The following is a 13439-nucleotide window of genomic DNA, read 5'->3' on the forward strand; positions in this document are numbered from 1 at the left end:
TGCCTCAAGCCTTGGAGATAATCACATCCACAGTGGGTAGAAATGCTCAGGACCTTGATGAACTATGACAGGAAGTGCTCGCTGAGCAGTGGTTAAAAGGAAGAACTCTGAAGGCAAACTATCTAGGTTTAAATCCAACTTCTATGACTTAATAATATGATCCTGGAGGAATGACTTAACCTCTGTGAGCCTGGGTTTCCTCATCTGTTAAGGACAAGATTAATAATCCTAAGCACCCTTGAGGGCTGTGAGGCTTAGATGAGGCATGATGTGTAAAGCACCTACATGGCCTGTAAAAAGTGCTTATTGTTCTTTCACTGAGCTGCTTGACAGTCAATGCACACTGGTTTTAATTGTCTGCCTGCAACGGACAGAAGTAGAAGAAAGCCCTTTAAACAGATCAATACAGCAAAGTACTCTGGTGCTCTGAAAGACATCCAAAAACACAAAAGAGGGATGCCCAAGGGCTGAGAGACTCTGTGTAGATGAGGATGGGGCAGGGGTACCGGGTGTCAGGAAGAATTTTATGGAAGAAGTGTTTTTTTATAGATTTAATATATTCTATAAATTATAATTCTATAAATTATAATATTCTATAAATAAATAATTCTATAAATTTTATAGAATGGAGTGTTTATGTAACTTCTTTTAAAGAATGAAATCCATTGCCCAGATTGCGGGAAATAAAACATTCCCAATGGAGGGAGTGACAAGGGGAAAGCATCATTTGTTCGGGGAGCTGTGGTCAGCTCAGCACAGTAGGAACGCACCGAGGGGAGGCACAGAAAAGTCTGGAGAAGCAAGAGCCAGAGAGCCTGTTTTCCCCTTTCCGGGGGGGGCAGGCCGAGTCACCTGGCACACGGGAACCTTCCTCCGCACTCCGACAAAGGCATTTCCTTCGGTTTCCAAAGGCTGTAGAGCAAAACAGAGAAAGGCCTGAACCCTTGAGACCGCTTGAATATTTCCAAAGCATCCTCCCAACTTTAATGCTGCCACGGCCGGTCTTTCATTGGTCAGCCACCACTGAGCCCCCAGCGGCTGCAGGACAGCTGTCAGGAGGGACCGGCGTCCTTCCTAAATGCGACTGCCCCGAGGCTGGGCCCCGCAGCCCCCGCTGCGCCCTGCACCCTGTTCTCAGCCTGGGCACCAGCGGGGCCCGGACAAGACGGCAGCTCCCAGAGGAGGCCCTCGTCACCCACCAGCATCTGGGCACAGGCTCTCATCATGGGTGATTATGGCCACGGGTTAATCCAGCGGTTCCTCCTAATTAATAGCCTGGAGTATTGAAGAAGCCAGAAGTGACCACAACACTCTGAGTTTTTGGAAAAGCCCAGCTGGCAGAGTGTCAGCCTTCCGTTAGACCAAACCTCGGTGTGTTGTTTAACCACATCACCCTTTCCTGGAATCCAGCCCTTTGGCTGACACTCCTCTGTGGAGACAGAGTGTCCCTCCTGCGGCTCAGAAATACCACTTAGGCTTTTCTTCTGCCTCCGCGTTCCCCGTTCTCATTCTTTCAGCTTCTTCCAACCCATTCTTCTCTTCTCTTGGGCATATGCTCCGTCTTTCCTCACTCATTTCTTCAGATTCTTTCCTCCTGGGTTGTTTTATTTTTTCCTTGTCCTTCAAACGACCTGACACCCGTTTCTTTTCCCTGCTCCTAGATTTCTCAATTTTTCTCTCCCCTCTCTGCCCTCCTCCCTGTTCTCCCACTTCCTTTCTTTTACTTTTTAATGGGCCTCAGATGAAAACAAAAAGATTAATCATATTGTGTGTTTCATGACTTGCTCAGCAGGTTCTTTTGTTTGGCTCATGTTTTTTCTAATTACTTGTTTTTATGTAATAAGTACCATGAATCCACTAGTGACTGAAACAAAAAGAAGGGGATCACAACAATATCCTACAGGAAACCACCCTGTAGCCCACTACCCCACCCCTTGGCTTCCCCACCGGAGTAGCTACCTTGCAGAATCTCGAGCATTGTTTCTTCCTTTCTTTTTATACTGATTAATTGTATCTATGTGTAGTGTTAAAAACTTTTTACTCTAGTTTCTTAAGTTTATGAAAAGATTAATGCTTTTTCTTTGTTTTAGCGTTATTTTTTGTTGTAGCTTTATTTTATAGACTTATCTTGAAATAACTTACAGAAATGTTTCAAGGATAATACACAAACTTCATACAGATTTACTGATATATAGTCTCTCTCTCTCTCTCTCTCTCTCTCTCTATATATATATATATATATATATATATATGGAGAGAGTTACAATTTTCCAAATCATTTGAAAATTGGTTTCATATATCTTGCCTCTTTACCCCCTCAATATATCAGCGTGTATTTCCTAAGAACAAGGAAATTCTCTAACATAACCACAAATGAAGAAAGTCAACATAAATACCATACTTATACACTTATATCTTATCAACAGTCCATTTTTAAATTGTGCCTATTGTCCCAATATTAGCATTTACAACATTTTTTTCAAATACAGAGTATGGTCCAGAATCACATCTTGTATTCAGTTATTGTTTCTCTTTAGTCCCCCTGAATCTGAAAATTTCTACAACTTTTCTTTGCTCTTCATGCAATTAACATTCGTCTGGGATTTTATTAATGTCCCTCAGTTTGGGTTCTTCTAATGTTCCCTTTTGATTGCATTCAGGTTATTCATTTTTGGCAGAGATGCCACTGAAGTGATGCTATGTGCCATGTCCTTCTCAGTAAATCACAGCCAGAGGCCCCTCCTTGGTGATATTTGCTTTGATCCCTTGGTTACATTGCTGCCTGGCATCTCCAGACTGTATGTTTACATATATTTGGGGGAAATTATTATTTCATTTAATGTTACTTTGCTAAGATTTATCCATATTGTTGTATGTGACCCCTCTCTCTTTCCCACACCTACCCACAGACACATACATACTAGACACACACACACACACACAAATACACATGTTCTTCCTTTTTCTTCCTGCCTTTCATTTTCCAACCACATTCTTACTCAGAATCAGTTTAGAATTATACAATTCCTAGCTGAAGTACATACCTTCTTTTGTTCAGTTACTTACAGACTAAATGGCCAGATACTGTCATAAAGGTGCCAAAAATATGTGTCATTATGAAAATAGGTGGCTTGGCAAAGAAGCAGACACCAAAGAGATCAAAAAGGGATCCTTAAAAAAGCGGGGGGGAATCCTTCACCTTTCACTCATTCAACCAACAGACCAACCAACCTATTCATATCTATTAACTGAGTAACTGTTATGTCCCAGCCCCACACTCCACTAGATGGGGGCATATAAAGTATAAAACCACAGGGGCTTAGAAGCCCATTGCTCTCTTCTTCAGCAGTATGCCTGTGGACACCTCTCTCATGCTTCAGGGCACAGCTCAAACATCCCCTTCTTTAGCTACCCTTCCTGTACCTATCCTAAGTACCTAATTGAGTACCTACTATTTTTCAAGTACAGTGTTTCGTGCTTTCCTCACAGTAGTTCTGGAAAGTAGGTGTTACCATCCTCATTTCTCCAGTGAGTAGACTGAGACTCAAAATTTTCAAGCACTTGGAAACAGTCACCCAGCTATTTCAGGGCGGAGCCAGAACTGGTGCCCAAAAACCTGACTTCAAAGTTGATTTGCCTTCTCACTGTTCTCATCTCCATAATGAGAGTCAGTGCTTTCTCCTTAAAATTCTGATAACATCTTGCTATAGCTCAAATACCATGGTTATTACTATGTATCATGGTTACCTCCACATCCCTCCCATGTGATGTATTTTGAGCTACTTAAGCATAAGAATAAAGTCATGCCTATTTTTGAGTCCCCAGAATTCAGCAGAGTAACTGCAAATACAGTCTTCATTATTCACAGATTCCATATCCAAGAATTTGCTAAAGTTCATTTGTCATCCCAAAATCAATATTAGGGGTACTTCTGTGGACATGCACATGTGCAGAGGATGAAAACTTGGAGTGGCTCCACTCGCACATTCCAAGCCGAGGTCCAAAAGGCCCTGCCCTGTCTTCTTGTTTCAGCTCCCAGATTGTAACAAGTGTCCTTCTCATGGTCTATATAATGCCACTTTTTAAAAGAATAATTTTGCACTTTTTGTTGATGATTTCTCTGTTGAAAATGGCCCATGAATGCTAAAGTGCTGTCCAGTATTCCTAAGTATGAGAAGGCTGGGATGTTACTTCCAGAGAAAACATGTGTGTTAGATAAGCTTCCTTCAGGCATGAGTTATCATGCTGTGGGCTGTGAGTTCAATGTTAATAAGTCAGCAATCTGCATTAAACAAGGTGTCCTTGTACATAAACACACACAAAACAAGTTATGTGTTGATTGGTTTACAGAAACATTGTGACCAGAAACTGGTAAGAGCCTACTCCTGTATTTTCCCCTAGAAGTAATGGTTGGGTACTGCTAATTCAGTGTCTGTGGTAACTTTGTAGAACATAATGACTGTGACTAATAAGAATCAACTGTAGTAGGTGGTATATAAGTGTATGAAAAAAATGAAAGAAAGAAAACATCTGTTGGAGAAATGACATGAACTGTTGAAAAGATGCTTCATGAACCCACATGAAACAAAAATGATATATATAGAGAAGTTTATATTGATAAAGAAGTGTCAGATCATGTGGTATAGGCAGAAAACTGATTATGACATAATAAGGAGAACACACAAAAGGGAAGTAGTAATAAATGTAAATGTAATGTAATAAATTATCTCCTACTCGATGGGAAGAAAATGTTCTGCCACAATTTCTTTCCAAAAGAATGAATATTTATTATACAAAATCAAGCATTTCTGGCTGCCCTGAATTTAACACTCCATAGTTAATAGCTTTTCTCTTTGTATCTCATTGAGCACATTAAAAATCTGGATGTTTTATGTCTGCAAAAATATAATAATACTACATTTTTTAACCACTAAACTCTTCAAGAGCTTACTATAACTCTTCCAAATTTTTTATTATAAAATGTTTTCTTACTAAATAACAGCATGATTAGGTCCACTTTTAAAGAAAAATGCATTAGAATATTTATCCCCAAGCTCTTCCTAAAGCAAGGAAGAGAAATTTGTTTGATCTTTATACTGACTTTATAGAGCAGATTCTCCATTGTGGCATGATGAGAAAGGGCCTGACCTGCCAGTTTCTTATCCATATGATTGTGGTAAAAGCAGACATAACATTATGGCTCAAACAGAACAAAGATGAGCTTACAAAGTACATGGTATAAATAATTCCAAAGCTTTGGGACACAGACTCGAATCTCATGTAACCATAATCATGATTGGTGGTGGGGAATTTTAAAAACAGAGTCGTCCTTAAGCCCTCCAGACTTAGTTATACCACAGCTAAATCAGGTGATTCCAACACATGATTCACATCCCACAAAAAATGAAATGTTTACAAAAATAAGACTCCCGAAGGACAAAGTAGCCTTTTCTCAAATCCATTCAAATGTTTAAGCCAATCTTCCTATGTTTTGTTTGACATAACTACCATGTTTCCTATTCTAAAATAAGAGGTTCATACACACACAGGGGTCTGACACAGTTTAAATGCAACTTTGCCTTAGTACATGTAGGTCAGGAGCCAAGTCTATTGGTCTAGTGATCTATACATACATGTATTTTTTATTATGGAAATCTTCAACCATACAAAAATGGTAGGAGATACAGTATAACAAGCTCCCATGTACATGGGTTGTCTCCTGTGCCATGCAGCTCTATTCCTAAATACAAAGAAAATATTATAGAGCATCCTACCTTGTTCTGTCTACACCAACAGCTAACAATAACAGCACCACCAACATTGAATGCTTTGCAGAATATGAACTGTTCGACTTGCAAACACATTGAATTTCAACCTGAAATGCCCAGTGGAATGGCTACATAGAGTAGTTTTCCTAAATCCCTTGTATAATAAAAATTGATGACTATAAAAATCTGATTTCCAAAACAGAAATTTTTCTTTTATTGTTACACAGTTAAGCGCTTTCATTTTGTAAAATTGGCAAGTACAATCACATAAATTAGCATGTGGATGGGTATTTTATGTTATTATGAAATAATAGTTCATTTTCCTTAGTGTATTAATAATATTATGGTTAAGTAGGAATATTTCTTTATTTTTAGGAGACTCATAATAAAGTATTCGAGAAAGAAATGTTATAACATCTGTAACTTACTTTCAAATGGTTCAGCTATTGTATCTGTGTGAGTGTGTGTGTAGATCCAGAGTTGACCAACTTTCTCTATAAAGGGCAACATAATAAATGTTTTAGGCTTTGCAGACCAAGAGACAAAATCAAGGATATTTTGTAGATAACTATGTAGCTAGTTACAATGTCGCTACTTTTTAAAGAAGATTTTATTTATTTATTTGAGAGAGATAGCGAGAGCAAGAGTGGAGGTGGGGGGATCAAGCAGGGGGAGGAGCATAGGGAGAGGGAGAAGCAGACTCCTCTCTGAGCAAGGAGTCTGAGGATGGTATTGGGCTCAGTCCCAGGACCCTGGGATCATGACCTATGCAGAAGGAAGATGCTTAACTGACTGAGCTACCTAGGCTCCCCCAAAATTTTACTACTTGAAAGCATAAAACCTCTTAACTCAGGGCGGTACAAAACCAGATGATGAGTCAGATTTGACCATGGCCATAGTTTACTAACTCAATGTAACAGATAGATACATAGATGATAGATAGAGGATAAGTAGGTAGGTAGATAGATAGATAGATAGATAGATAGATAGATAGATAGATTAGATAGATAGAGGGCAGCCCTGGTGGTGCAGCGGTTTGGTGTTGCCTGCAGCCCAGGGTGTGATCCTGGAGACCCTGGATGGAGTCCCACGTCGGGCTCTCTGCATGGAGCCTGCTTCTCCCTCTGCCTGTGTCTCTGCCTCTCTCTCTCTCTCTCTCTCTCTGCATCTCTATGAATAAATAAATAAAATCTTTCAAAATAAATAAATAAATAAATAAATGTCTTGGATAACATTGGTTTTTTTTTTTTAAAAAAGATAGATAGGCAAATATAGGAAAAGATTAACAGTTGTTGAATCTTAGTAGAGAGTACATGGATGTTCATTGTATTAGTCTTTCAATTTTCCATTATGTTTGATTATTTTCATAATAAAAAGTTGGGGAAAATACAAATACATAAAAGTATAATGAAAATAAATATCACTCATCACACAAGCACCAGAGATTAGTACTATCAATATCTTGGCCAAGTTGCTTTTATTTTTAATTCCTAGAGTGTATGAAGTGTTTTTCTTAAAGATCCTACCCATATGAAGTTTTATAGCCTGCCATTTCATTTCTTTTTTATACACATTTTCACATGTCGTCATCATATTAATGGATTCATAATATCCTATTGAACAGGTTTTTTAAATGTCTTAATTATTTCCCAATTTTTGAACATTTCATTCATTTCCAACTCTTTACCCACAAAATTAAGAATTTCTTAATCTATTAATGCTTTTCCTCTTTTAGAAAAGACTTTCAGTAATCATGAGTGTAAATAAAGCAATTTTGTTGTGGGTCTTTCATGGGAGAGAGGAAAAGGAGATGATAAAAATTGATGGTTAATATTGCTGGAAAAAATCCATTTCTTCAAAGACCTTGTAAATTAGTCACCTTAAAAGGATAAATTGAGGGGTGCCTGGCTGGCCCAGTTGGCAGAACACATGACTCTGAGGGTCAGGAGTTTGAGCCCCACATTGCGAATGGAGTCTAATTATTTAAAAAAAGAGAGAGAGGGAGAGAGGATAAATTGAGAAAGATGAATAAGAAAAATGAAGAAAATTTTTTTTATTTTGGTAAAATATACATAACATAAACTTTACCATTTTAACAACTTTTAAGTGTACAATTCAAGGGCATAAGTCCACTCAGAGTGTTCTGCAACCATCACCACCATCCATCTCCAGAACCCTAGCATCATGACCTCAGCCGAAGGCAGAGTTTAACTGACTGAACCACCTAGGCACCTCCCAGGAGCTATTTTCAAAGACAAGTTCTTCGCCTTGCCAACCAAAAGTTGTATCATGTATTAGGAGCTAGATTTAATCGGTGTCTAATGCTTTATTTACCCCACAAAGACACGACATGGAGAGAGACATTCTGACCCAAATACATTTTACCGAAAGAGGCATTGACACGCTAGAGTGTCACATCACACCTGGATCATGTGGCGCTCTGATGGAGGGTGTACCCACTCCATCCTCATCACAGCTTTGCAGGGAAATTCAACAAAGTGGCTTTGGACTTTTTTTTTTTTCCCCTTTAACTCTACTGCCACCTAGCGTGAAGAAAAAAGAATTCTGGGCTCAGCAAAAAAGAGAAAGTGAATGTGTACTATTTGTTTACTTACCTGGATTCAAGGCCTGTCTTAATGCAGAATAAACTGTTTTATTGCAAAATAAACTACCATGGTCTTTCTGCTTTGCTTTCGATTAAGAAAAGCTTCTAAGAAACAAAATATCCTTCAAAGATGAGACTGTACTTCACACTACCCTGAAAATAAGCTAAACAACCAGGCCTGCTTTTCCTGGTGAAAACCTCTGGCCCATTCTGCCTCTCAAATGATCCCCACATCTTCCCTTTTCACTCCAAGCACATACTCAGGTCTTCGGTATGGTATTTTCCTTCTTTCTAGTGGAGGCTAAAAAAAAAGGAGGACAAAAGAGATGTGCACATGCTTGCTCCCCCATCCTTTCCCTAGACTCGCTACCCCCCTTCCCCAGGGACCATTGGCATTCATCCCACTGGGATAGAAGCTTCAGGAAGGCAGTTTTTACAACCCCCTACCCCCATTTTGTTCACTGATGAAACCCAAGTGTCTAGAGCAGTGCCTGGCACACACACAACACACATTCCATAAATGTTCATTGAATGAATGAAAGAATTGCTGAGGTCACTCTAGAAATGGACATTAAGATGTATTTGCAAGCATCTGTTTTGCTTTGTGACTTTTTTCCTGGGAAGACCACATTTCCATTTGCGGGCCACCACCTGGCTTTTAATATATACTTATTGTATAGACCAAATGTTTGTGTCCCCCCAAAAGTCATATACTGAAACCCAATATTCAATGTAATGAATTGCATTAGGGGTAGAGCCTTTGGTCATGAGAGGAGAGCCCTCTTGAAAGGGATTGGCCCCTGGAAAAGAACCCTGACACAGCTCCTTCACCCCTTCCTCCATGTGAGGACACAGTAAGAAATCTGTGACCTGAAATAGGGCCCTCACACTCAGGTTCCCCTGGTCTCAGACTTCTAGCCTCAAGGACTGTGAGAAATAAATTTCTGTTGTGTTAAAGCCACCCAGTTGGTGGTATGTTGTTATAGTGGCCCAAAAGGACTAAAACTCTTCCCTTCTGAGGAGACAACGCTTCTTACAAGTCACTCACTGTATTTCCACTCAAATCAACATTTCCTCTGAGGATTAAATTCTGACATCAAAAACAGGTTATCAGTAGGAACTGTGTCACACTAGAATCAAATCCACTTTTTTAAAACCAAAAGTATATATTAACTGTATTGAAACTTAAAATTTAATTTAACTTCAAAGAAAATAAAAGGAAAAAGGCAAATCAGAGAAGATAGAGATTCTTACTTCAGGCTAAATCTTAGAAAGAATGTTCCGGAACAAGTAAAGCAAGTTATAAAAGTTGTTTTGCTTTCTTTCTATTTAAAATCTCTCCCTTCCCTATGTTTTCCTCCTTGTAAGTTAATACTGTATGTCATCATATGCGTCCAATCCCTGGCTCCGATAAGGTAATAATTCAATTTCTGAACCCTGCCACATTGGTACTCAGATGACCATCAGAACTCTGAAGAGCTCATTTTAAAAGTTATTTGGGAATGAGAAGATGGCATGAAAAGATATCAATCTTTAAGAAGGGATGCACAAAGGAAATGCTTAAGGATCATGGTTTTCCATCCGAGACTTGGAAAATGTCTCTGTGTTGCTGGCACACCTGGTTACATTAATTGGAAGCATTAGAGAAAGCTCAATTCACTACTCAAAAATCAACAAGAAAGAATTTTTTCAAGAATCTCATAAATTGGTCAGTTCACTCTGAACGACGATTCGAAGACTGTTTTGGAAATCTGACCCTTAGACATGCTTGTAAAAGGATGGGGTTCTCCAAGTGTTCATGCACATCTGTCTCAGCAGCCTGACACGAGCATCATATATCATAATTTTCCAAGCACTCACAAAGTGCTTATATACCTTCTCAAGTACATAATCCTATTATCAAAATTTGTCCTCCCAGTATGTCAATGGCATAGGTGGGACCAGGTGTTATCTTTGTTTTGTGGCTTTTAAGCAAGGAAAGTAAATTCATCCTATTTTCTCCTCTCTATCTCAGCCTCCCAAGGTTATAGACATGACTGCCATGTCAGCACAGCACCAGGGGGCTCTCCCACCTTCCATCAGACCATTCTGTGTCCTGGAGTGAATTTCTTGCCTCTGCAAATCATAGCAGATGAATGCAGCAGGATCCCTAGATGTCGATTGGGGGCTTCCAGAAGGTTTAGTAGAAACAGCTTGTGGCAATGAGCACAACTGGGTCATCATCTGTGTGACCATGGGCAAGTTAAGCAAACTCTCTGGGCTTTAAATTCTTCATTGGTAGAGTGATCATGTAGATCTGTGTGGTCTTTAAGGTAGTGGATTCCAGATGATGAGTCTAAGGGTCAGTTTGAAAAAAAAAAAATCTTTCCAATTTTAAGGACTAACATGGGATTGAATTTTAAGCATTAACAAGGATTGAGGATTAACTCTTTGCTATATGAAATAAATTCAAGATATCAACAACTACAACCACCTACTCATCCCTCTTCTCATCCTGGCTCCAACCAGTGGAGAATTAGCACAGAGATTCCCATGAAGACCCAAAAGACAACTTTATTAGGGGATTGGTCAAGAGCCAAATGCCCCACAGAGTAATAGGGAATCTCATAAAACTGAATAAGGGATCGCCAGCTGGCATCTCTCAATGAGTTGGATTTGACAACCATGCCTGATGCCAGTTCCACGCAGAGCAGCCCATCAGGGTAGAGCCTCTTCTACCTGAATGAGGTAGAATGGCTCCTTGCACCCACCCCTGATGGTTGCTTCTGGGGGCTGTGAAGTGGGGACCTCAGCTATTGCCCCAGAAAACTCTGAAACAGGTTCGAAAAGAATATTCAGATACTGTCAAGGCCATACACACTATAGGTCAAAATGCATTGCCTTTTCTATTTTCTATCTCAAATGATGTTTCACTCGATGCTCAATACACTCACCAGAGATCTTACAATGAATGCCAGTCAAGAATCCAAATACTCCAAATAATGCAAAGTCAAAAGCATAACAAAAAAGCCCAAATTTTAACACAAACTCATATCAGTGATTACATTTCCTGAGAGAGGCTGAATTCCAAACATGAAATCCTTTGACTGACTGATTGAAGTCTGAAGGCATTAAGTTTCCACATTTTGCTCACTCAGATTTGCAAGTGGTAGGAATTTTCTTCTCAAGTACATAATCCTGAGATCAAAACTGTCTCCTTCACAAGTGTTATAGACAGAAGATCATGGATCTCAGTGGAACAAAAGGTACTTTCAGGAGCAAGCGAGAAGCAAGCAATCATCCATGTGCATCTTCCAGTATGGATGGATGGATCCTGAGAGAGGAGCCATTGAGATGGTTCTAGTGATATCTGATAGGCACTCCTGTATCTCCCTCTTGATTGCTATAACTCTGCTTCTCAGGTGAGGTAAAATATTTATCCTGCATCTTCCACTCCCCAACTGTATGCTCAGGAAGATACTATGACTGTCCACACATGCATTTTTAGGCCATTCCCAGAACTATTGGTATAACAAGTACCAGCTGCCACATTGAGGGTCTGGTTCAAGCTCCTGTAAACAATGATTCATTTAATATGTAACCAATAATATGACTAACCAATGTTAGTCAGTCTTAAGAAGGAAGGAAATTCTGACACACGATACGACATAGATCAGCCTTGAGACATTATGCCAAGTGAAAGAAGCTGCTCACACACACAAAAAATAAATAAATAAATAAGTCCTATATGATTTCATTTCTATGTGCTACCTTGAAGAGTAAAACTCATGGAGACAGAATGTAGCATGATAGTTGCCAGGAGGTGAAAGAAAGATTGGGAGTTGTTGTTCTATAGGTACAGAATTTTAGTTTGAGAAGATGAAAAAGTTGCAGAGATGGATGGTGGTGAGGAGAACCCAACAATGTAAATGTACTTAATATCACTGACCTGTACACTCAGACATATGGTTAAGATTGTTCAGGGCACCTGGGTGGCTCAGTCAGTTAAGCGACTGCCTTTGGCCCAAGTCATGATCTCAGGATCCTGGGATCGGGCCCTGTGTTGGGCTCCCTGCTCAGCAAGAGAATCTGTTTCTGTCCCTCCGCCCTTGCTCGTGTTTTCTCTCTCAAATAAATAAAATTTTTAAAGAAAAAAAAACATGGTTAAGATTTTGTGTTTTAGCACAATTAAAATTTTTTTCATAAAAATAATCTCCTTTAGCCTGACTGTAGAACTAAGAACCTTTCTATGATTGTCCCCAACCCTTAGCTATCCAGTGATGGCAGATGCAATCAAACCACCAGGATATCTTGGGGTTCTTTTAGTGAATCCCATAGCCTACCAAGCCCTCCTGCACTCCCCGCTTTGGTCCAGAGAAAAAAAGCTCTTCCTCCAACATTTCCATCTCTAGGCCAAACTGGGAAGAGAGCTTCCAATTCATGCTCTTGCCATCCAAAAAGAAGAGAAGCAATGAATCTAACTGGTGAGAGCTGACAAGCATGGTCCATTGACGGGCAAGGTCCCAGTTAAGAGTTCACAGCACTTGTTCTTCCCTTTGTGTGGTTAAGCCAGCTACATCTGGCCCACTCTAGCAATCCAGAGCAATCCTTGATCTCTCTGCTCCACCTCCTCTGCCTGTGATCAGCTATGAGGCAATTGGCCTTGTATAATGGGCCTGGCTGAATTCAGTTGTGGGGGAGGGAGGAGGAGGCTGCCCTCTGGACTGGAGTTCAGTGTCACTGTCTCTTTGCCTGGCCTGGGATGAATGTGACACTTTGATCCCCATCTGGGTGTCAGTGCCTTGAACCTCTTCTCTTTTAACAGGTGCAAGAAGAGCAGAACTTTACCTCCATCACCTCCATCCATCTTAGGTTTTCATCCTGAACCTTTTACCAAAAAAAAAAGAAAGAAAGAAAGAAAGAAAGAAAGAAAGAAAGAAAGAAAGAAAGAAAGAAAGAAGAAACAACTAACAAGAAAAAACAAAACATGCAGTGCACATCACGTGGGAGAAACCTAAATGAAGAGCATCTCAAAGTAGTAGCTTAGAACTGCAGCTTATGCAGGATCTTCAACCATGAACAATAAA

This window comes from Canis lupus, chromosome 1, assembly GCF_003254725.2.
Source record: "Canis lupus dingo isolate Sandy chromosome 1, ASM325472v2, whole genome shotgun sequence".
NCBI classification, from domain to species: Eukaryota; Metazoa; Chordata; class Mammalia; order Carnivora; family Canidae; genus Canis; species Canis lupus.